The following is a 26,043-nucleotide window of genomic DNA, read 5'->3' as shown; positions in this document are numbered from 1 at the left end:
TGCATTCTGTCATTAGCTACCAACAACTCAATTTTTGTCACATTTCAGCAACGTGCAACAAATTTCCTAATTTCTTAACTTCTTATTGCCAACTTTAAAATCTTATATCTATCTTTAAAGGATCAATTTATTTTCCTCGAGTTATACCTTGAAATATAGATACATGTCTCACGTCTAAAATAGATTCACTAAACACGGAAAATCGCCACTGAAACGCACATTTGTTTACGTCCGCTTAATCATATATTCAAAACGATAAATAGAATGGTTTAACTATTTCAATTTCCTCCGTTAGATTTAATTTATAGTGTCCATTAATCTTGGACGCCTTCGCGGTCGATTGGAGCGGAAATCGTGAGGCGATATAACGACTGGATCACTTCTGGCTGATCTCCTTCACCGTAATAGTCATAGAAGTGATAAACACGTTCGTGCAATCGAATCCCCGCCATTTACACAATTTCTGAGCACGTATGGGCCCATCAAAATTGCACCGCTTTTTTCTCTCGTGCAAGTTCCACAGTTGCAAGTACGACCTGCATTCCCTGGACTCTTTCGTGTAATGCTTGTCCAAGTTACATAACCGACCCTCATCAGAGAATCTCTCTTTCCTTCTTTTTTTAATTTTTTCTTGCGAATGGCTGAAGCTGCTCGATTAGCTGCGCTGATACACGGCAGTGCCTATTCCATTTTTCGTAGAATACAAACTTGTTGCGTAACCTTTCCGACTTGTATGCGCACCTGCGTGCTGAACAACGTGGAATGTATATGTGTGTTCACAAGATACCAGAAACCTTTAGAACCGCTAAAGATATAATTTGAAGAAAAGAGGAAGAGGAAAGAGATATTCCTGGAACTTTCTTGATTTCTTCCGTTCTTCTTTGTTTTTCTTTTCAAAACCTGTGAGAGAATGTTGTGCAAGTTTGTTATCTATCGATCATAGTTGTTTATGCAACTCATCAACATGTTTATCGACGTAATTGAATAAATAGACTTGAATAAAAATGTAGAGATTTTCTTCGCTCATCAAATACTATATTATGATTACTGTATTTTAGGTATTTTCTATATTTATCTATTGTTACGTCCAGTGACTCAGAATCCATTCCCCGGTCGAGGCGGCCATTAGCTATGCAAATATAATTAGCTGGACCACAATAATCCTAAGGAACTGTTATAAAACTAAACATTTATATTTTACCATTAGGGCCCTTAATTGTTATAAAATATATGCAAGTCGAGACGTTCCTTATGATTATTACTGCACAAGGTAAAAATGGGAAGGTCGGGTTTTTTTTCACGTTCAACGTTCCTTTCCACCCACAAGCGACCTCACTAGGCGACCAACACTCAGCAATAGTTTTTGCTCTGCGATAGCATCGTCACCGAACTTCACTGGTTTGTTATCCTTAGATCAGTCGTCTATTTAACTTGTTTGTCATTCTTTCAAAAGAATGATTGCAAAGTAATTCTGTTATATTTTATGATTTTCATCGTTTGTAATACACGGTTATTTTTTCAGTCTTTTGATCGGTGTAAAAATTTAATTAACGCATTAACATTAATCAACGTCTCTGTATAAGAAAAATGGCAGTATTTTAAAAAATATCACAAGAAAAATCGAGTTACACGCAACGGATGAAACCAACGGAAAGTGTCGATACAATTGTCGGTAGCAGTATTGTTACCAGGTCCCATAATTATAGAAGGCGACGTATCTTGCTATAAGAAGCTCGTTAAAAAACGCATCCGTTGTCGCGTTAATGAAGACATCAGCCATATGTTGAGCAATCTGTATTAGGCTCAAAAGCTTGTGGCGCAGAAACGGGATTAGCGAAAGTAAAACAGACAGGGCCATTGTAAACGCGCACATTTTACCGCGAGCCGGCTGCTCGACAAATCTTCTTCCCATAATTGGCCGAGCAGACCGCATTGTGCATCATCGTGCCCGCGTTTTTCTCTCCTTTCACAGGCTGCGACTTCTCCGGATCTGATAGATCGTCCAATTACGTGTTTCTCGTGGACAAAAGTTCGTTATGAGCTTCGAGAGTGAAAAAGTTGAGAAAGGAATTCGAATTCTACGTTGTTTAAAATTGTTGTATTAAAATGATCGGGAATTATTATCGTATTAAATCCTAATCTTACATTATTTAGAATTAACATATAAATTTTCAATATTAAATTACTTGGAATATTTTTATCATTTCAATGCGAAGACGAAGAGCTTTTTATGCTCGCGTTAAAGTATTCATTTCTTTTAGAAAAGTACATGTAAAAGAGATCAGATATTGGTTTATTGGATGAAAATCTCCGTGCGATTGGCTTTAAAATATATACTGCGAGGAAAGTGGAAATTTGAATTGTCTGCGTTCCTGCCTGGGTGTGCTTCGGAGCAAAAGTCCATTTTAACGAATTTAACGATTCGTTGTTATTTTGGGTTTCAGAACCTAAACATCGTTCCAATTGAATTAGAGAATTAAAGATACATTAAAAAGGGATAAAATACAATTCATTAAGTATTCATACGTAGTTACTCAGGCAGGGTCTACCGTCTATTTTTCATTTGTTCCAGTCGGACCGGAGCAGATGCCGCGTCACAAAAATGGCTGTAACTTATAAAATAATTGAAATTTTGAAAAATCCTTTTAAGGGCATATTCTTGAATGTCTATTCTTTGGAAATATGAAGAATAAATTTTCGATTTTTTCAAATTTGTAGACTAGAATACCCCTTAAAAGAATCCTCTTTGAGCCATGGAATTCCACTTTGCAATTTCATCCAGAACTGGAGCACGGATGGACCTCATTGCGTGAGCGTTTTTCCTCCTTTCGCACGGCTTCTGCCTGGCAGGCGCGTTTATGGATTATGTACGGCTCTTACAAAATTCCACAGAGAGTCTCACAGTTCCTCTTCTTCTCTCCTTTCGCCTTTCTCGACCTCGCCATTCCTGGCGAAGAGTCGCGGCACTTTCCCTGCTGGACGTCGTACATACGTAAGTCCTTTTAAAATGGCCGAATCGGAATTGACATTCCGATTTTCTCGTTGTTCATAGAAATAACACTTTCTCGATCGCTACTATTCCTTTGTTAATTCCAAAAACTAGAACGATATTTGTATGTCGGGTTGGCGTTACGATTAGAGTTAGGGTTAAGGGCGTAAAACGAATCCCTATTGACACTGGACGTGATCATTATGCAATAGAGGAGATATTTTCCAATGCAAACACGACCATGATGGAATTGGACAAGTAATCGCGATAATTTGATACTCGAGAAGCTAATGACGATGATCCCTAGGCTCAATAACGAATCCACGGTCAACGGGATGACGAACTCTACTCTTCTTTAGCGTCTAAGTTGTACTCAATGTTAATGCATGAGGCAATCACTACGTATCTGAGAGTTACTTGAATCGTCTTTGAGATCGTACCGGAGAGTGGTTCTCCATCACGGTAACGCTGTCGAGGAAAACTATGACGAGTGTGCCTAAGGGCACGAAATAATCGGATTCGTGGAGAAAAGCCTTCATTCGGAAAGTGAGGGAAATTGGCGTTACTGTTAATTGGTCAATTGTTGGTGGTTAGGGAAGGGTGCTAGTCGCCCTTAAAAGAAAGTTCGAGAAGAGGAAGCGTCGTTCGTGAGAAAATAGATTTCTCCTATTTTCTCGTAGTTGGGACGAGGACTGTTTGTCGGTTTGAAGGACTTTAGTTAAACAGATCTTAAGATTTATAGCAGGTCATCGGGCTAGCTGAACATGTACTGTGGAGACCCGTCGACATCTGGTAATCATCTTACTCGAAGAATAGAGTCTGCGTGTGGCGAGCCACGGGACAGAAATCGTTGAAATGCTTACCGTCGTGCCCCGTCCTAAGTATTTCTTTTAAGGAGAGCTATAGAGTTACTTCATGCCTTTGTTAGACAAAACGTTCATCCCTTGACCGCGGCTACGTTCGGCGACTGGTTGTCGCCTCGAGCCCAAGCTCACTATCATAAACCTCGAAAATCGGAGCGACATTGTCTCCGATCTCCGACATGTATATACATGAAAAATAGTACTCGATAAATTTCGTCATTTGTTTAGCTATTTCATATTTTTCCTTTGAACAATCAGATGAATATGGAAGATGATAGTTTCACAGTGTATAAAGAAGTTGTTTGGTAGTGTTTGAGCAACGAAGAACATCCTATGAAAGGCTCCAAGCCTTTTCACGCAATATCTCCTCCACGTTTTTACTATTAACGCCTTCCGCTCTCTCGATAGTATTTTTTTTTTTTTTTTTTTTTTTTTTATTGTCCACGATATCTCGCCGACATCAAATATTTATTTTTCTTCTGTAATGTGTTACACGCTCTCTTGCGCAAAATCAGCTCGATTAAACACAACGACGTTAGCAGGAATACGGAGAAATATCCAGCTTGATGATTTAATTTAGCTGTAGCATAGCGTTCGCGACTTATTCTTCATTACGGCATGTTTAATTGCACCAGGCTCGCATTGTGTCCGAGACGCTGGCTGATTACTTAATTCTAGCACACGTTACTCAATTTCTAATTACCCGACCCGCGGAACTCCTGGCGATCCTAAATCGAAATTGTTTCGAAAGCCACAAGAATTTCCTATTTCATGAGAATTTCCATATTATCGATTTGATCATACCGCTTTCAAACAGTGCAATAAGATCATCATAAAAGACAGACATTCCCATTGAACATTATGGATTTCATAAGGCAGGCACATCAGCTCTTCTAATGGAGGAAATTCTAGCGCCTGACTTCAATAAGTCTGTTACGTGTATCGATTGCACAAACAACGAAATCTAAACACGCGTAAGCGATTTCACGAGGCGTATCGCGGCTCGTTGTTCAGCGTCTAAACGTTTCCATTGGCTACGGATTTACGTACGTCGAGTCATAGTTGAAAAATTTCCTGTAAATTTCTGATAACACGGAATACTATCTCGTCGAATTGATTTATAAAATTCGATTGACGTTAATAGTAGAAATTTTCTGATCGGTTATTATTTGTTTTCAAAAATACATTATCCGAGATAAAATTGAAACCTCGAGACAAAATTTCTGTCAACACAAGATACTATTTCGTCGAATCGTCTGTAAAATTCTAATGACGTTCGTTAGAAATCTTCTAACTGATTATTATTTGCTTCTCAAAGGTACGACATTATTCGGTAATAATTCAAAATCAAGAGTACACTACGTGCGCACGTAGTAGAGTCTCGCTTATTGATAACGCGCTTATTGATAATAATTCCTCTCTCACTTTCGATAATAGGCGAGAATAGGCAAAATTTAATTAGAATTATCGGAACTTTAATTATTGCACTTACGGAGTTTTATAACAATTATGGATTTTTATCTATTTTCAAGCTGAGCTAACGGTATATGTATAAGAGGATAACAAAGAGATGACGACATTCTTGCGCGCACTTTAACAAGCAACTTGAAACGACTTGGATACTATGGACCAACAGCGATCTAATGAGATTTTCGCTGCTTATACCTTCACGTACGCTATATAAAACCGCCATCAATAAAAATTCACGATTCACGGAAAGAAAGAGAATATAAAGGAGTGCATTTCTGCCGTGTGAAAAACGTTAACGGCGGTGCTGGGTGACCTCGTTAACCGAACACGTGGATTTTCGTGGTAATACCTTTTTCTATCGTGCCTGCATAATTCCACCGTAATGAGTGGCTTTGATGCTTATAATTCCACCGGTATCGCTTCCGATAGCAGAGTTTCCAGCTAACGATACTTCTCTTCGCTTTGACCAAATGTTTCATTCCATCATAATGCTTAACAAAGTCAATGTGGAAATTTCATCAGAGAAGAGAACCTTGAAATTTCTTAATTCCGTAGAAAACAGTATCAATTGTGCGTTACTAAATTCCTACGCGAATAGGTACAGTATCGTAGAAAATATGAGTAGGAGGAGCTTGAGTGAAACTTTGGTTGTTAATGGCATCGATAGTAGATGTGTCGCTATGTTTCCTTTGAGTTTAGTGTTGCAAAAGCACCAAGATTATAGGAATTTAGAGAGGATTATCCGGACAAAGACGACTATATAGAGACAGCCTTAACGTAGAGGAAGGAAATAATAATGACCCGAAAAATAATTATCATCAAATTAAAAATAAAGCAAACAAATTACATCTGTACTTCAAAACTATCTATTTATATCTTAAAAAGGTCTAGTATTTACCGCGTAACCGATAGTTAGACTAAAAAGAAAATTCATAATAATCACTACTCTTGTTGTTGTTACACGAGACAATTTCACCTTAAGATATTTAATCAATTTCATAGCAATAAAAATAATGGTTGGAACGAAAATGTCCTAAAGGATGTAACACAATTGAAGGATATTCAAAGGAATTGTGCGAGCATTTTATGCGGTTAATTTAATCAAGTAGGCGCCGACATAAATCCAGGCGAGCGCATTCTCGCGAATGTCGTGGAAAAAGGAATACACTCGAGTATTTCAGGCACTATAGGCAAGGGTCTTTTGTGAGCTGCATAATAGTAAAAGCATACTTGATTATTGGCGTCCCTCGATCCATGAAAGACAATGCAAACTCGTGTTTACACACGAACATGTACACAATTCTTTGGCAAAGGAATTTAAGCAAATTTATGCCTGTAAAGGATAGTTCACGCGAATTTACGATTCATCGCCTCTCGAGCGCAATTGATATCGTTCCAAGGTAGCCATTGTTGACTCGTTACATTCTCGAAATTTCTCTCCCGATTTTATCGCCTTAGCAATGTGTACGTTGGCAATAATGCACCTTCTTCCAAAAAAGCATGTCTTTGGGGGCCAATTAATCTGACGTCATTCAGCTTTGAGACAATTTACGATAAGTGTAGTAGGTGAAATACAATTCAGTAGGGTCGTAAAGCGTTAAGCAAGGTCACTAATTGATCTAACTACGATTAAGGCCGTACGTAAGAGTCTGCCCCAGATTTTAAAAATTTATATCATCGCCAGTGGTTCAACGACGTGTCATAAAGTTGGAGTTTTCAATATAGAAATTACTCGAAAATATTATTCTGTTTTTAAATAAATAAACTTTTTGGAAATAGAATTTTGGGAACAGAAGTAGAACTGCAGAAGTAGAAGCAGGATTTCATTCACTTGGACTCTATTTGTTGGAAGGAAGTTTTATTTAATATCCGACTAACTGAACTTTTGTCGATTGAATTCACTTATCTACTATTTTACCCACTCAAGATATTCAGAACGGATGAACACAAGGTGTAATGAAACTGTTCAAACTTTGAATCATCCCTTAAACTCGAAGTGTCTCGTTTAATTCGACAGAGAGCCGGTAAACCGATCTCCGGCCACTTTAATCATCCAACAATTTCACGCTGGGATTCGCTCGAACGCCGCTATCTTTCCCGGTTGACGCGAAATCTCATTCGAAGATGGAAGAACCTTCAACCGTGTGGAACAGCAGTCAAACAGTGTATCAACGGAATGCTAAATCAAAGCTTTCGAAAGTGACTCTTATCGGTATAGTCACAATTTACGATAATGTGTTACGCACAGACAATATAAAAATTTGTCTCGAATGAAATTCGTTCTTCATTAGAAAACAATTTAATAGATAGACTCACGAAAATTCCCACCTGGAACTCGTCAACTGTTTTTCAAAATACACCTAACATTCTTGTATGTTTCTAGTATTTTTCCAATTCATCGTGATATCATTCTTCGCGAATTCATATTGCTCGCATTCTAAAAAAACACTTACCAAAATCCTTACATCTGCAAGGAAACGTGCAATCGAAACGTGTAAATCTCAGCTCTCGCTCATTTTATGATCGCTCTATATTTTTATTCGTGGTGTACGTATACGCGTGAACCTTGAAGCGAGATACAGTTTGGCCAAACGAATTTGACGAGACGCGTCTGGAAAAGGAAAAATAATTTAATAAAAGCCGGTTGACTATAAACCCTTTTATAACACGGTTTCAATCACAAGCTGGCCAGATTGGATATCACGTTACAATGGTATTTATTCTCGATGATGACCCGTTACGACGACCGGATGATCCATACGCGACAAGACAGAGCTAGCACCTCGTAAATCGAAGCCCAAGACATTTAGGATCATTAAATGAGGCTAAGTGCGATAGCGGCCGTGATAGGATTAAACAGGATATATACAGTGGCCTGGCTATCTAAAGCTTGTGTATAACGCGTGTCCACATTTTTCATGAATTAATACATAATAAAGCAGAGAGACCACTTAGCGTCTCGTAATTTTGGCAAAAGTACATCGTAAACACTGACGAAATATGATTGCATAAAGAACAGAACCTGCTAATTTCGAAAAAAGTTTCGTGTACGTTTTGAGTGGAATTTCAAAACTTTAAGAATGTAATATAGTAGAAAACAACAATAACGAGGACAAAGAATATTTTTTCCAAGCCACTTTTACGTGGAAAAATAAATTACGATCGTTATTCGATGGTTAAGTATTCGACAATCTGGCGAGCTGTAAGTATTCGCATTAAAAATAACGAGATGAAACTCCAGGAATATGAAGGTACGGGAATGCGTGAAGAAAACGTTCGTTTAATCAATTTACTAGCGTCCATGGCACCTGTTACTAAAAGCCTGTTGTTCAATCTAGCAACGTGAATGGAAATTACAATTTAAAACGGGTAAAATACTTCTGGACAATCTCTTCCTTTCTCTTTTTCTTTCTTTCTCTTTCTCTCTATCTTTCAACTCACGGCTGCAGTTAATAAAATTCTGCATAGATACAGTTTCTCTGGTTGATGTGATTCACGCTTGGAAATATCGATTTCGTTCGTTCGAGAATATAGCAGTCTTTTTCGTGCGTAAATTGAACTAGGAAGTTTCGTGGACGGTGCTACGTACGTTGGTGGAATATCATTGGCGTCATTAAGCTTCGACTATCGATTTTCAAGTTGGTTGGCGTTGCGACGTCATTCCCCGGGGCATAAAAATTTCGCTTTATCGATTAATACAATCGCGCCTATTTGTTTTAGAAGAGGAACTAATAGAGAATTTTTATTTTTCGAGCTTTTTCTACATTGCAATTTAACTTTGTTACGGTTTAAATTTTGGATAATTGAATTTTATTTTAGCTTCAACCGAGAAAAAATAACTTTCAACTATATGGAAAAATTATTATAGTATATTGAAACGGGGGCGCGCTTATTGATAATAATTCCTCTCTCACTTTCGATAAATTTTCTAATAATAGAGAAATATAGTTTGGGCGAAGAGCCCTCAAAATAACAGAGCAGAATTCATTTTTGTCGAATGATGGAATATTCGAATCCTTATACACAGAAGAACGGAAAAGTTGTGGATTTAGAATTATCACCATCGTCATGAAGCACACGAGTTAACTTTCAATTAAATAAGCAAACATAGAACTCGATTGGGAAAATAATTTACATCGTTGGTATTAATTCGTCGAATTGATATTTTCAATCTTCCCGGTATCACCTGTACGCAAGTTAATTTCCATGGAAATCTTCACAGCACCACATTTCCTGGATATTTTGATAATTAATTGCTCGTGTATCATTTAAAAAGGCACGTGTAGAATGCGTTGCACGGTACCACGCATGTTACCTAACAAGTTTTAATAAAACCCGGTGAAAATCGATTAATTACTGCGGCGGAAAATTCTGAAAACGTTGCATTGCATCGCTCTACTTCGTTTCATGGTTCTCCATACAGGCACAAATGAAATAATCAAACTACGATTCTTTCCAATACCAGCGAAACGATGCACGTGCGTCCCGCTGATGTAACAATACATTGTTATTTCGCAGAGGTTTTCTTATTACCTGGTTCTTTTATACCAGATACAATACCCGCGAGTTGTAAAATTATTTCAAAGACGCGAGTTATGAAAATTGAATTGGATTACACGTGGTTGGTATGGATGAGAGCAGATTGCGAGAAAAAACTCGGATTTCCTATCAAGAACCGCACAAGATTAGCAACGTTTTAACGACTTCCGATGATCGATTTCGATTTCGTAGAAGAAGAATCGTGAAATCGCATGGGGGCTACTAATTGGGGCGTTGGCAAAATAATCATGCATCGGACTCATGGTCGAATCGAAGCAACGTTATTCGTTTCATTTGCACTTGCTAAATTTGTAAATAATTGCTAGTTGCGGACAACCGGTCAAATCGATTAGTAAAATCCTTGATTCCTTTCTTCCTGTTAAAATAGTTAAAAATAGTACTGTTTTAAATATTATATTAAGTGCAAACGCGCGAAGTAAACGGTCAGTAACCATGGAGATTGGAAACATGAATAGAGATGAAACAGAAAAGAAATAGTCTTATTTTTCCAGCGACTGTATAATTCCAAATCATCAGAGAAGATTACACTTTTCAATCAATATTCGATTAAAAGAGACTTCATTTTGAAGACTTATTCACAATCGAGTTTATTGCTCGCCGCATTATTGTTCTTGTCGAGTAGAATAAAAGTAAATAAGATGCGGAAGAACGCGATGCGGAAGCAATTTTCTTCCATACAGAATAATTTAGCAACCTAATGCTATACTAGCCAATTGACAAGCTGCAAATTGTACATGTATTTTTTACAATTTCACAGTTTTACGCGATATAAGATAATTGCATAACATGCAATTTCCAAAATTTACATTTAAAATTATAATTTATTATTATCGATCACTTGTAAAGTATCATTAGTTCAATCGTGCAAGGTGGACAGTTCCTATTACCCAAACTAATAAAAAGAAATAGAGAGGATTAGCTGGTGAACCTTTTTCATTGGAACTGCTCGATTATCCGAAATCCCATGGTCCCTACTCGGACAAGTGAGATTCCACTGTATTACCTATCTTTATAGTCGGACGATATGCGTGTGCAACAAAATTTCCTATCTGTGGTCGGCAGGATATATGAAGATAAGAGCAGCATGGGAGAACCGAGATTATTTTACAGACTCGGTTTCTATGAAATTGCAGTATAAGAAAGAAAAGGAGAAGGTAATCCAGTCTTCGAGTATTTACAGTCTTCGAGTGTCCACTCTCCCTTGGGTACAAAGAATCCTCTGTTTCATTGCTAAACGGCACTGTCAGCGCTTTTGTCTTCCGTCTGACTAATATCGGTTTCTACTACTAATCTCATCCAGCTTCGCCGATATCCATTGTACTGGAACCTATCCTTTGAACTAGTCCCCTGAATTCTGATCTCTTGTTATTCATCGTATTAGGATAATTGTAATAAATGGGTAAAATGATTACAGTGTGTATCAAATTTAACGAATTGAATTCTTCCGTCATCATCTGAGAGAACTGTGATCGCCATATCACTTGGAACGTTTCAAAACTCTGAACTCGTGCAAGTTTTTCTGGAGCTTAATAATTCTGTCGAATGAATGGTGCTTCTTTGACCGGACTGATTATAATTAAGGTGGCACAGCTGGTTTTAATATTCTATATTTTAATTCGCTTATTTGGAGCTTGATTGAAGAAAAACTCCGGAAATTCTGGGATTTCGAATACAATTGTTTCAATTTGTCATCAGGTAACCTATTTATATCTCTCGGATACGTAATTCAAAATTGTAATATAAAATAATTTTTATTCAAACGACTGTAGCTTCTTTTTTTAATCGCGAGTAAAAAAAAAACGAGACTAGCCTGTAAAACTATTTCTCTATGATTTTATGGCACAAAATCGTTGACACAGACGTTTTATATGTATCTTAAAAGATCATATATTTAAGGATAAAAATGTTGAGTAATTCGTGACAACACAACGTCCGAATATTTTGAATATTATATCGAAAAAAGAGAGGTTTACGGGAAATTGAGAAAGATGTTGGTCCTTTTAAACTGAAAAATATCACGATATTTGGCCGTCAAGCGTCAACGCCGTTCATCGCACGCAAGTGCAATTTTTTCAATCCATCAATCCTTTCTCGATTGACGCGTTCACTGTAAAGCTAGATGATAAAATGGAGTTCCGAGGACGTTAAACAAATTTAATCCCAGTAAGACGATGATATCTTCTCGAAAGAATCACAAAAGACACGGAGATACCATGCCGTTAAAAAAAAAAAAAAACAATTTGGTTTGAGGAAATATGTCGATAGGCTTAAAGTTGAACTAACCTAAGCTTCTTAACCCCTCTTACGAGCTTGACTATGCTACACCATAACGAGTAGAAGGATTAGTTAGGTTTGCTCGACTTTTTCTTTGTATTCGTCGGACAACGAACTAGTATGTAATATGTAATATATATAGAAACATCTTGACAGTATGTTTTTCGAGAAATCGAATAAGCCGCCCCAATAATTCTATCTGGTTATCCCTCAGCAAATATCATTTCTATCGTTGATAAATTAATTTTAAACGTCTCATTTTCTCAACCAGTTTATCAAAATTTGATGGACATCATTGACATTGTAGAATCTTTAAGCGAAAATGGAAAGCTCGAAATATAATGAAACGTGTGGGGGAATGGCATATTGAATTAAATTTCTTATTACAGTGGTATTTACGTACCTTTAACAATGGACGAGGGAAACGCGAGCGAAATGAGTTTACGGTTTAGCATCGTGACGGGGGTAAATTAAAAACGCCATCTCTACATCCGAGGAAGTTACATTACAACAAAAGTTACAAGCAAATTCTACGCTTTCTGGCTTAATTAATACATTCTAGATTGTACAAAGAGCTAACTAGAAAGTCACGTGAATACGGAACACTGGTTTTTCGTTTAATTAAAGCGTCTCGAAAAGCTCGTTCGAAGAATCGAGTTAAGTGTTAAGAACTCGGATTAAATAGTTAATGACACAGTTTAATCAATTGTTATTTACTTTGTGAACACGAACGTTTTGATAACAAGCGGCTTGCTAGTTGATATTTAACGAATCTAGAAATGCATTTTAATTTGTAGTACATCTCTCACATCTTGGCAGTGCCTTAAACATTCTTTCCAAACGAGATTTCTTTGAATTCGAAAAATCGTTACTTTCACTAAAATTCTACCGTTATATTAAAGCGTTTCCTTTTGATCATCAAGTAGCGTAAAAGTTAGAAAATCACCAAAAAAGCATTTATCATATTTTTCCTATGTAACATTTAACAAACTTCGTTCGGAATATATATGTAATATCGTGGACAAAAGGCCTAAGATATCGGCCGAACCGTAAACAAAGTCGCGAAAGCCGCGGCATCGTCGGGTACATCAATGCGGTCCTTTCAAGTGGATAGTTTCGCGGAAAGGGGCTGCGTGACCCTGGTCACGGGCGTTTCGGGACACGTGTCCGATAGGACGAGAAAAGACAAAGAAACGCTAAAGGCAGTGTTAGTTGAGTTGCCGGAGAGAACGGATGCAAAAAGCGTGCAGTGTGAGTGAGAAGCGAGAGCGAGCGAGTGTAGAAGCCGGAGAGTGTGAATCGGGAAGTCGAAAGCCGCGTATGAAAATAAGACGTACGACAGCATTGTAATCATTTCGTTGCTTCGAATATTATTTATTAAATCAAAACATCATTACCCATAATAATCCATCATTACCCAACATAAAGACCCATTTAGATACTACATATATGTATCGTTATATAGTCCACAACTATTGTTTACTAAATTATTAACCGTAAAAATAAATTTCTCGCGATTACTGAAAGAACAGTTTTAGATAAGAAACTGAATCATCAGCGATGTTTGCGTAATTAGTGTGACGGTAAGGTTGACTTTCGTCTTTCTTGAGGGTGGCCCCCATAAAAATATCGAACTGAAGCCTCCGGTAGTCTTAAAGCTATTTTCACCAGGCTATGAGTAAACATCGAGCGGGAGGATCGTAAAGTTGAGAAAGTGGCTGCTCTTGACCGTCGGCGGCGTTGATCCACCCTCTATAACTGCCAATAGAGGGTTGCGCATTGCCACCAGTGTACGTTCTGTTGTTTAGACTGCGGTATTATTCCAGAGAACATTTATGTGGTTAGTACGCCACAAAATTTAGATATTCGGCGCAGTACCGAGATTGCATGTCAATATGACGTGTCAATATCTCCATTAAGTAATTAAATGAAGTCTGCCGGCGAAATATAAATTAACATCTTTAATAGGCAATATACGCTATTGTACGGAACCATTTGAATTGCCATGTGCACTTGTGGTAATGGTATACCAATTTTTCCAAAATGTATAAATTAATGGCAAATCAATGACTAGAGACGGTGATTAGTGTGTTCTCGTGAAATTGGAAGATTATAAACGCAAATAATCTGTTAACGAGGATCGCGTATAGAATCAGATGAAACTCGTATTAAAGGAATCAGGATGAAAAAATATATAATACAAAGAAATGAACCAAAGTTGAAATTAATCAATATTCTTTAAAAAATGCGTCGTTGTAAATTTACGAAATTTCTCTACGAAGAATTATGAATTGATCGCTTGGCTCTTCTGATAGTTCTGACGTTATAGAAATAAAAAATAATCTTCTTCTCAGATAAAGTACACTATCACGTTGACGTACTTCCGGATTTTGGATAATTCTGCTGGAAACAGCGTTAATAATCTTCGCGCGAGTTTAGAAGTACCTCCTTTATCTGACTCGTAGTTTACGAGCGGTCTGAAGATAAAGAACTTTTTAAAGTATGTTTTATTGCATTAATCGCTTGAAAACCATGCTGATGAACTCCGTAAATTGAAAAGCAGAGAAAAATAACGATATTACGTACATTTTTTAAACTTGAACTATGTAATTGTCTATACCAGCAGCTTTGATAAATAAACTTAAGGATATCAGTCAGTTGACTAATTGTAAAATTGCAAATTATTGCGCGAGAAAGCTGAGATAACAAAATTGAAATGCTTTACTTTACTGAAATCATAGCAAATCTTTTGATCGTAATTTTTATGGACGAATTGCATCCTAATTGACTGAACGTTTGAACATTTTTAAGCTTTTATTATTTTAAGGTACATTAAAATACATTAGATGGAGATGATCGGACAAAAGGTATTTTACACGATTCGATCAAATAGTTGCATTAGTATTCATCGTCAATATCCGCCAGTAAAGGCGACACGAAATCATAGTGAATCCTTTAGTAAGACGTGTCCCAAGATCCGTCGCGTTCCTTTGCTCTTTCAAAGTTTATTTCCTGGTGGATCTCCGTCGTGTTCGTTTGAGAAACGTGCCTCAGCTTTCGATAAAATAAAGGCGGGGAACCGTGCGGATAGTTCCTTAGGAAATTGAAGAGAGTACCGACTGTTCCTGGCAATCTCTAAACATTCCCTTGACTACTAAACATTCCCTAGTCCGTTTCCTACTTCCAAAGAAGAATAAAAACTTCGAACAAAACGAACTGTTGTTTGAGAAAGAAAGAGTATAATACTCCAATTACCCACCTATAAAACCCTACTTTGGGCTACTGAAACAAAGAGGATGAATAAAAAGAACAAAGCAGCGTATGGAAAACAAAGCACGTATTGTTTCGAACTGACAAATAAAATCCAACGCTGCGCGCCGGTGTGATGAATTGGTGCTCTTGAAGCTTAAATACCGAACAGTTTGGAATTTATTTGATAGGTACATTCGTGTCATTTACATTTCATCTATTGTAGAGGATACCAAACTTCGAGCGTCCAATATTTATTCCCACCGCGGAACACCGTATTCTGCATATTTCAATCGTGTTACGGTAGCGAGTTAGAGAGAACCAGAGAACTCCTGGCCTCTTCAAGATGTTCGATACACCGATACAACGGAACGAGATATTCAATTATAGGAAGAACACTTGGTGCACGATTGTAGAACAAGATTGAAGCGTGGTGGCCGATTATTTTCGTGAAAACAACCTACCGTTTGTTCCAAGTGTTCGTTCCAAGTATTCGTTCCAACTGTTCCTTCTGAACGTTCCTTCCCCTCATTCGTGCGAAACGTTTGTCCCAAAGTGTTGGTTCGAAAGGTTCGTCCTACACCCGACAGATCCATTTTTCGTCGTTGATATCATGCCGTCTCATCGATGAAGTCTCTCGTCCATCTGATGTAACATAATTAATATTCTTTTTATACTTCTATTTCTTGATCTCAATTTTCATCAATTCTGATATTTATATTATTATTGTATCACTTGTTATTCGATTCCATGTACACTGCAAATGATTTTACGATACAGACTGAGATTTTGAGTAGAGTTCTTAGCGTACGTCATCTATTAATTCACTTTCAATCCTTTCAACAGAGTTTAGATAAGAAAACAGCCAAAGAGAGATTAAAAGAAAATCGGAGATATAAAATGAGAATATAAAAATAGTACTTTGTCTTAATAATTATATTTACACCTAATCTTCCAAATTGCGAAGCAGCTACAAGAATATCGCCATTATCGCTAGACCGTCGGCAAATTTTTAAAATCCTCTAACAGAGAACTCTATACCGTTCTGTTTGTCCCGCATCTCGAACACTGTTCTCTCAACATAGAATTCTTCGTTTTGTTGTTTCTAAAATTGGCGACTCCGCTGCAGCAATTTTTTAAAACTACGATTTACTTTTAACGTCTCTCGGGTTGTTTACGTTGGAACCGCATAGATTCATTGCCAATGCTACTACATTTTTTTTTTTATTTATTCGAATATTTACAATCAATTCTCGTTGAGAATTTTTAGTAACTAAGTTTGGCGTGATACAATGACATGGATTATAATAGTTTTGTATTGTTGGTTCTAGTAGAAACTAAGGATTTAATCTAGAGGGTATTTTCTTTTTAGTCTGCGGATCTGGTCCGTCGTGTCCAGTAGTTGGGTGACTAGTGGGTTGTGGTGATTGTTGACTCTTGTGTTATATCTGCTTCTGAACTTGTGTATTTCATCTTTGACTGTAGGTATCTTGAGGTCACGGTGGATTGATTCGTTGGTAACATACCAGGGTGCATTTAATAGGGATCTTAGCGTTTTCGATTGGAAGCGTTGGAGTATTTCAATGTTGGAATTACTTGCTGTTCCCCATAGTTGGATTCCGTAGGTCCAGACAGGTTTTATTACGGCCTTGTAGAGGGTTATTTTGTTCTGTATGTTTAGTTTGGAGCGTCGGCCCGTGAGCCAATAGAGTTTTCTTAGTTTTTCCCTTAATTGCTTTGATTTCTCTGAGATATGTTTTTTCCAAGTTAGCCTCCTGTCCAGGGTCATGCCCAGGTATTTTACGGAGTCCTTGCTTGGGATTATTGTGTTGTTAATGGTGACCTGGGGGCAGGTTTGTTTTCGGAGCGTGAAGGTTACATGAGAGGATTTTTTTCGTTTATTTTGAAGCCCCATTTTTGGAACCACTTTTCCATGGTGTCGAGACTTCGCTGGAGAGTGGATGAGGCAATTGCCGGGTCTGCGTGGGTAGCTAATAGTGCTGTGTCGTCGGCAAATGTTGCTATTGTTACCTCGTTTGATATAGGTAAGTCGGCAGTGTAGATGGAGAACAGTAGGGGTCCGAGGACACTACCTTGGGGTATGCCGGATTCTATTGGGAATGTTGCGGAAGAGGCGCCTAGGCATTTAACTATGAATTGTCTGTTGGTTAGGTAGGATTTTAAGATGGAGTAGTATGGATGGGGTAGGATCTTTTTGATCTTGTAGAGTAGCCCTTCATGCCATACTTTGTCGAATGCCTGTTGGATGTCTAAGAATACCGCTGAACAGTATTTTTTCTTTTCAAGGGTTTGGCTGATCATGTGGGTTATGCGGTGGATTTGCTCTACTGTTGAGTGTTGTTTTCGGAAGCCGAATTGGTGGTCAGGGAGTGTTTTCAATTCTTCTAGGAGTGGGAGGAGACGATTCGTGAGCATCCTCTCGAATAGTTTAGACAGGGTAGGTAAAAGACTGATTGGGCGATAAGAGGTGGTTTCATATATTGGTTTACCGGGTTTAGGGATGAGGGTGATTAGTGAGATTTTCCAAGCCTTGGGAAAGTGTTGAAGGCGGAGGATAGCGTTAAAGATTGATGCGACGAGTGCAATCCCTTTTATGGGAAGTTCCTTGATTGCTTTATTTCCTATTAGGTCGTGACCTGCTGCTTTCTTGGGGTTTAAGCGACTGATTGCTTCTTTAATCTCTGCAGAAGTGAAGGGCTCAATAGGAGGGGACATTTGGAAGGGAGTGTGCAGGTATTCGGTAACGTCTGCAGCAGCTACGGAGGAATGGGGTTTGAATACTTCAGACAAGTGTTTGGCGAATAGGTTGGCTTTTTCTATAGGGCTACGCGCCCATCCGCCTTGCGGGCGGCGGATTGGAGGTATTATTTGTGGGGGGCGCGTGAGTTTCCTGGAGGCCTTCCATAGTGAGTAGTTGGAGTCGGCTGTGGGGGATAAGCTGGCGAGATATTTGTGAAAACAGTCATTATTGTAGTTTTTTATGGTTTTGGATAGTTTTCTAGTTGCGTTGTTTAGTTTGCGTTTGTCCTCCGGTGTTCTATGGGTCTGCCATACTCTTCTTAGTCTACGTTTTTCTGCTATTTTTTTTAATATGTACTGGGGATATTCGTGTTTGCTGATGGACGTTATTGCCGGTGTGGAGAAGCGGATAGCGTTTATTATGCTCGTGTTTAGGTATTCCGTGGCTGCTTCGATTTCTTCATTGGTTTTTAGTGAAGTTGAGGCTGAAGTTGTGTGTGTGAAGATTTCTCTAAAGAGCTGCCAGTTGGTGTGTTGGTTATGAATGGAGCCATTAGGTGTATTCTGGATGATAGTTGAACTGATTGTTACTATCACGGGGAAATGGTTAGAGGAGAGATCAGCCGAGGAATTGATTTGGACGTGTCTTGACGAGATATTTTTAGTTATGAGGAAATCAAGGAGATCGGGTATTTTGTTTGTGTCGGTGGGCCAGTGTGTGGGTTCGTATGTGGTAAGGTAGTTGAGGTTGTTGGTTATTATGCTGTTGAGGAGGTTTTTGCCTCTTACTGTAACCAGTCTGCTGCCCCATTGGGTGTGTTTGGCGTTGTAGTCTCGTCCGGCTATGAATCTATTGCCCAGGGTGTCCAGGAAGTAGTCGAAGTCTTCTTTGGCGATGGAGTGTGTTCTGTCGCGCAACACATCTGCACGCCATCCCGCGCGGCTTGCCAACCACCGGTCTACCTGCCGTCCTTCTAACACTCCATAGGCCCAAGGACCCACTATAAAGTTGCAATTCTAGCTGCATTGTTCGCACACATGGTCTAAGCACATCTGTTTGCCAGAAGAGACTTTCTAATTCCAGAAGTATTTTCGGCCGGTTTTTAGAAAGGTCCTTGGGTTTATTATGTGCTCTTAAGAATTACGAAGAAAGCGGAGATATACCTAACGAAAAATCTGAGTTTCCCTGTAAACAATGTCGCCTAGGACCCAAGTTGGTAGGAGGTTTCTTCCTCCTCTCTTCCTTCCTAACATTGGTCCCAACCAATCGACATCGCGGATTATTGCCCTCACTCTACTAACTAAAAATGTAAGCAACGAATCCGCGTTCTTCGTTCAAAGGGCACACCCATACCAAGCTTTCCTCCTTATTCACATTAGAATAAGCTTCAGAGTTTTCCATCGTCTCTCACGGTGACTAGAGTTCCTGCATTCCCTATAACTCTCACCGTTCCTATATCTCTCACATTTTCCTACCACAGTCAAAGATCTAACGCCTAACTTCTAACATTAAGTCTCATACCGTTCTAAGTTATTAAGTGTTTATATCTATTCAATCGTGTATACTAAGTGTTGGAAATATAAATTTTAACTCTGTGAGCCACAGTGTTATCATACCTGAATCACCCCTATTATCTTAATCGAAATACGGGGATCGAACTATTCGTGGTGTCGATCATTCTAATCGTAACGGGAATTTACGACTCCCGTTGACGCGTATTCTAACGACCGCGTCTCCCCGCGATAGCTCGAAAATACAGAGTGTCTGGGAGGGCAGTATACGCTACTACATTTGTCTTCAAAATTGCAAACGACTATATTATAAATTGCTGGGAAATTCTGCAGCTATCGGAGCTCGATGTTTCTCCGGGGACATTCAGAAAATTTCCCTTATTCTATACATCCGATATTTAGTTGTGTTAAACGTATATGTGACCACGCCACTCGCTCACGCGCCAGCTACGCTTTTTCTGTAAATCGTTGCCCACGTTTATAAGAATACATTTAAAACGCTTGACATTCGTCTTCGTCTTTGTATCACGTATGACAAACGCCATATTCCAATTATACAGTGTGTCAGTTTTATCTGGAAATATTTCGAAAACTATAGATGAGACAAGAAAATTGATTTTCAGGCAAATGTTATACAATTTTGACGGGGTCATATTATGCCGATATTTATTTTATGCTGGAATAACTTTGAAAAGCCCTGTGAAAGTAACGCTTGTGTTTTTTAAATGGGAACTATATTCTTTTTTTTTCATATTTTCATAACTGACGTTGAAGCGCTTCTTATTTATATTTTTTGCATAAACCCATATCCGGACATTAATTCTTAAGAAGGATGCGAAGTTGTATTAAACATCTAGAAACGACTAGTCGTTTCAGGGATAGTATTTCGGTGCATACACACGTACTCGCATAAACAGCTCTTTTTAGAACCATCAATGATGTATAAAGTCTACCGGAGAAATGGATAACGCCAATAATGTCGATATATCAAGTTTGAGATTTAATATTTCGATAATATTTTATGCGGAAAGTACGTAGTAGTAGAAGCAGGTAATGTTCTGAAAATGTTTTGATGTTGTATGGTGGTTGCAGGAACGTGGAATAAGAAAATATTGGGCTTTTCAAGGACTCTTCGGGGTGAAATAAACATCACCATGATAAACCCCTGGAAATCGTGTAATATCTATTTTATTGTTCTCGAGATACGCAGGTGTTTCCGGGTAAAGTGGATAAAACCGTAAAACGTTGATAAATGTATGTTCGTGTTGATTATGCTTAAATCAAAGAGTATTGCCCGTATGAATAAACGAATGAAACAAGATAAATTTCGAAAATTTGCGAAGAGAATGGGGAAACGTATGTTTACTTCCAGAGTCAAAAAGCAATTGAGGTAATAGGCTGATCGACGGCGTACTGAATTATAAAGCTGTTTTTTATCAAAAGAGAATAAGAAACTTATCGTGTTCTTTCCTCATAGTTTTCAGTTGTGACACTTTTAGAATATACGTGCGACAATACGAACGCAAGGATGTAACAATAAAGGCAGCTCGCGATCGTATTTTTCTAAAATCGAATTAGAAGATTCGAGAAAATTCCTTTGATCTCGTTCGAATCGCGAATGCATCTCACCACCGGTTTCCTAAATAATGTAATTTCTGAAAGCTTTTCATAGACCAGTTCGATGTTAAATTAATCGAAAGTGCTTCTGAGAGAGTACGAGTCGGTTTCTTACGCGTTGTCTGAATGCATCACGGAATTCTTCGTCGGTGCTGGCAACCTTTGTGTTACGTAATTCGTCGTCCATCTTTGCAACCTTTGTGTTACATTTTCATCGATTCGACGCCGTAAATGTGGCGATCGGGTGCAGAATGCCGGAAAGAAACGGGAAATTGGTCGTAAAAGGTGCGCGATCCGATAACGCGAGCTGGGGACGCATAAAAATACGAGTTAATCTAACCTTAAGCATCCTAAGCAAGCGACGATCCAAATATTGATCGTCACGGAAGCAAGGAGGCCAAACACGATAATAAGTAATGGAGAATCATTCTCCGTGGAACGTTCAATTATCAAAATAACCGGAATGTTAAAATATCGTTAGAGACGTTCTATCGATCGAGGTTCAACGATCAAGACGGTAGGAAAATGCCATGGACGAAACCTTTACGTAGGAATTTTTCATTTAACATAAAACAGATCTCTATCAAAAGAACAAATCTGTGTTTGTTTCTCTGCACAAAATTAGCGTAGTAATTCACAATGAAAATCGATCAAAATTCAACGAAAAGCATAAGTTCTAAAGGAAAGGCGAGTTTCCTTTAAGTAAAATTTTCAGATTGAAAAGCATATAAATTTTTCACCACAAGGATGCAAGTTAGAAAATTTCCTATTCAACAATTGTGTCACAATTCTATTTCGAAAGAACAATCCTAATTTGTTATTGAATCTGTCACACAGATAACACGGTAGACTCGTATAGAAATATTCTAATGAAAATCTTAATCGAAACAAGATTAAGACAAATATAATGAACAAAATTTAAAAGCACGAATAGAAATATAAATTTCCATATATTAAGTTATACCGGATAAATGCAAATTACAAAATACCCCTACGTACTCTAACACGACAAAATAATTCTGATTTGTTTCTCTCTAGGAAATTGCCACTTGTAATGTTAATTAATCAGAATTTCTCGACTAATAGCTTTGGTAGAAATCTCTACCTACGCTCTGCTATCCCCGACACGGCGTTCTTTGAATTTATTAATTGTAGCGTTAATGTATGAGTTAGGATAAATGTTACATTGTAAATAGTTTAAAGGAATACAGCTTCTGTTTAGTTTTAAAATCAGCAGACAACAACGAGATGGTACAGTTCTTACGAGACACGTAGGCTTAGGTTAAGATATGTGCATGTGTGTACAGCTAGTGCATGCGTGAGTGTAAGGGAGTATTCGCCAGTGAATGTTTCTTCTTATCTAGCGATAAAATAATAATTCAATTTCCAGAAATAGACATCCGCTCTATCATCCTTAGATAGTTCAGCTTCTGTCTAGTTATATTAGTTAGAAAATGCAAAGCAAACTGCAAATTCCTAACCTCTTGTGTCCGATTCAAAGTTCGTGTCGTTGAATTTTCACGTTGATATCGAACATAGATGTCGTGGTCCGCGCGGTAACTTCGTCGGAGCGATAACTATCCAACGCGTATTTGCATACAATTTGAATAAAACGAAGGAGACATCGTTGAGTGTCGAACAAGAAGATTAGTGACGAGATCTGGCATGTCAGTTACTCGTTAAATTAGCGGCACAATTTCGTGCGCGTAATTAAAATTGATCGTTTAACCGACGAGGGGGGCGTGTAATGCAATGACGTGACTATAGACATCGCATTGTTAGATGCTGCGGTCTGGTCTCACGCGACGAAAAACTGTGGTTTAATCTAAATAGACTCTATGGAACAGATTGCCCGTAGCCAATAAAATCGATGAAAAGCACGCACCGTTTTTACAAAAACATCATTTACGCGATACATGCAAGTTTATCGATTAAAATGTACACTTTGTGCAACGTAACTGCGTCGGAACGTTAGGAGTTGATCGACTGTTTTACCCATCGAACGTGCAGCTTTTATTTTTGAATTGAGCGCCAGAAATTCCACACATACCTAGAAATATCAATAGAGCAGAGTATCGTTACACAAACTTTTCCTCACTTTTACTTTGATCTACGCTTGATTTCCACGTCCCGTCATTGATCACACAAGACGCGCGAAAGGACAAAAGGAGGCAAAGTGACAAACGGAGCGAAAATCCGGGAGGGAAGATTCAAATGTCTCGAGGAATTTACGTGTCGTAGAATAGTGACAATTTACTTACAATTGATGAACGTCGTTTCGAGGGTGGCCGTAGCGGATACTGAACGAAAACCAAGAAATCGGCGAGAAAGGTAGAAGACAACCGCGTCTGCTCGTCACCGTGATACTACTGGCGGTGGTTGCTCTACCCACACCAGAAAGTGCGACCCAGGAATCAACCCCCACCGGCCGTCGACCGGTCGCGATATAGCAAGCTACCCCTGTGAATCGGTGATCCTTCGATTTCGATCAACCTGATCGAGTTTCACCATTGACGTCGTTTACCACGTTGATGTCGAGGTGGCCGTCACGCGGTAACCAAGCATAATTCATTCCATCGATCAGATCTCGATGGAAATTAATATATTCTACCGATAAGGAATCGCTGAATATAAGTTCGCATAGAAATGTTACAGCTACGGTGCATTAAATAGATTCTTGATTTGTTACGATGATATTCATGGAATGTTAATATAATTGTAATGGCAGAAGGTGGATTAATATAATTGTAATGGCGGTTAAGGTTAATTACATTATCATGGATGCAACATTCGTGCAAATGATATAATGAATTAAGAGTACACATAAACCGCGCGAGGGTAAATATTCCGCGCGAATTTGGAATCGCTGAAGAGAGCACGCGTTCATAAGTGGCAATGATTTCCCGTAGGAATGCATCTGTTGCATTTGGTCGATCCGGATTAAATCAATACGACGCAACAGTAGCCAAACAGAGGCGTTATTTATTTTGCATCCTCCACCGTATTTTTCTTTCAGCATCATCACCGATGGTCGCTCCGGCGGATTAACCACGCCAGGAATTTCTAGAATCGACCAGATTACGACTACGCAGCGCCGCGTTCCTTGTTGCGTTTGCGAATCCACTTGGAATTCAATTAGAATTCCTATGGTAAGTGACAACAACCAACAAATACACATCGAATTGTGACGCATACAGTTGTAGAATTTCAAGTTCCTCGCGCCGAAACGTTTGGTAACCGTGTTCAGAAGAAAGAAAAGCACGCTAATTCTTCAGTCTGCAAGATTCGATAGTTACGATCGCCAGTTGTACAATGTTATACCGTGAATTGTGTACGAACGCGTGACGAAGATTTCAAGCATTTTGTGCTGAAATAATTGCTAATCGTACTGCACGAAGAAAAAAGAAATACGCAAATTTTTTGATATTTGAGTTTCGATAGTTGTGGATGGCAAAACGTTTGTAGATTCAATAACACGTGGCAAGGATTTCAAGTTTCTCCTGTCAAAACGATTGACGACCGAACGACGACGACGACAAAACGAAGGAAGGAAACAAAATTCCGGCTCTGAGTTTCGTTAGTCGCGAAACGTTCGTAGATTCGTTAACATGTGACGAAGGTTTTTAGTTTCTCGCGTAGAAATAATTGGCAAATGTGCCAAAAACATATAACTTCGCTAATTTTTTAGTTTTCGAATTTCGTTGGTCGCGATCTTGGGACGTTCGTGAACGATTCATTAATATGTAACGAGGATTTCAAGTCTGCCACGTCGAAACGAGTAACACGAAAAAATAAAATTCCGCTAATCTCTTAATCTTCGAGTTTCGTTGGTTGCGATCGCAATTCGTTCGTACACGACTCGTATTGTGAATCGATGGTGAGATAGGAAATTGCGTTAATTTATATGTCGGAGATGAAAGAACACCGGAGCCTCCCCTTTGGAGCGGTGGGAGAACCCCCTTAGCGCTGTAACCCAGATTTCATCATAGCCGCACTAAGAAACTGTTGTAATTCGATCCGACTGTACTTATTCGAAATTTATGATAGTGAGCTCGGGCTCGAGGTGACAACCGGTCGCCGAACGTAGTCGCGGTCAAGGGATGAACGTTTTATCTAACAGAGGCATGAAGTAACTCTATAGCTTTCCTTAAAAGAAATACTTGGGACGGGGCACGACGGTAAACATTTCAACGATTTCTGTCCCGTGGCTCGCCACACGCAGACTTTGTCCTTCGGGTAAGACGATTGCCAGATGCCAACGCATCTTCACAGTATATGTTTAGCTGGGCGAGGACCCGCTACGAATATTAAATTTCAATTACGAAAAGTCTCTCAAATAGACAAATGGCCTGTGTCCCAACTACGGGAAGATAAGAGAAATCTATCCTTCCACGAACGACGCTTCTCGCTAGCAACTTTCCCCAAGGACAGCTAATATCTTTCTCTAACCACCAACATGGAAATTGACCAATTAACAGCAACGTCAATTTCCCTCACCCTTTGAGCGAAGACTTTTCTCCGCGAATCCGATGATCTCGTGCCCTTAGGCACACCCATCATAGTTTTCTTCGACAGCGTCACCGCGACGGAGAGTCACTCTCTAGTGCGATCTCATCAGTAATCGACCTGTCTTTCGTATACGAAATAATTGCCCCCGTGCTCTAACATATAGTGTGACTTAGACGCAAACGAAGGGTAAAGTCCAGTATCCGTTGACCGCGGAAACGTTGCCGGAGCCGAGACCATTGT

The 26,043-nt window shown here is 38.8% G+C and overlaps 1 long non-coding RNA gene across 1 annotated transcript; it reads right to left on the bottom strand.

Moving 5' to 3' along the window:
- Positions 1–15,567: 15,567 nt before the first annotated feature.
- On the bottom strand, positions 15,568–23,669 carry LOC125386936. Its single transcript, XR_007227543.1, has 2 exons — positions 23,556–23,669; positions 15,568–16,050 (listed from the first exon to the last, which is right to left on the bottom strand). It is a non-coding gene; the product is annotated as an uncharacterized LOC125386936 (long non-coding RNA).
- Positions 23,670–26,043: the final 2,374 nt, after the last annotated feature.

This window comes from Bombus terrestris, unplaced genomic scaffold, assembly GCF_910591885.1.
Source record: "Bombus terrestris unplaced genomic scaffold, iyBomTerr1.2, whole genome shotgun sequence".
Taxonomy (NCBI): Eukaryota; Metazoa; Arthropoda; class Insecta; order Hymenoptera; family Apidae; genus Bombus; species Bombus terrestris.
This window is presented reverse-complemented; position numbering and strand designations above follow the sequence as displayed.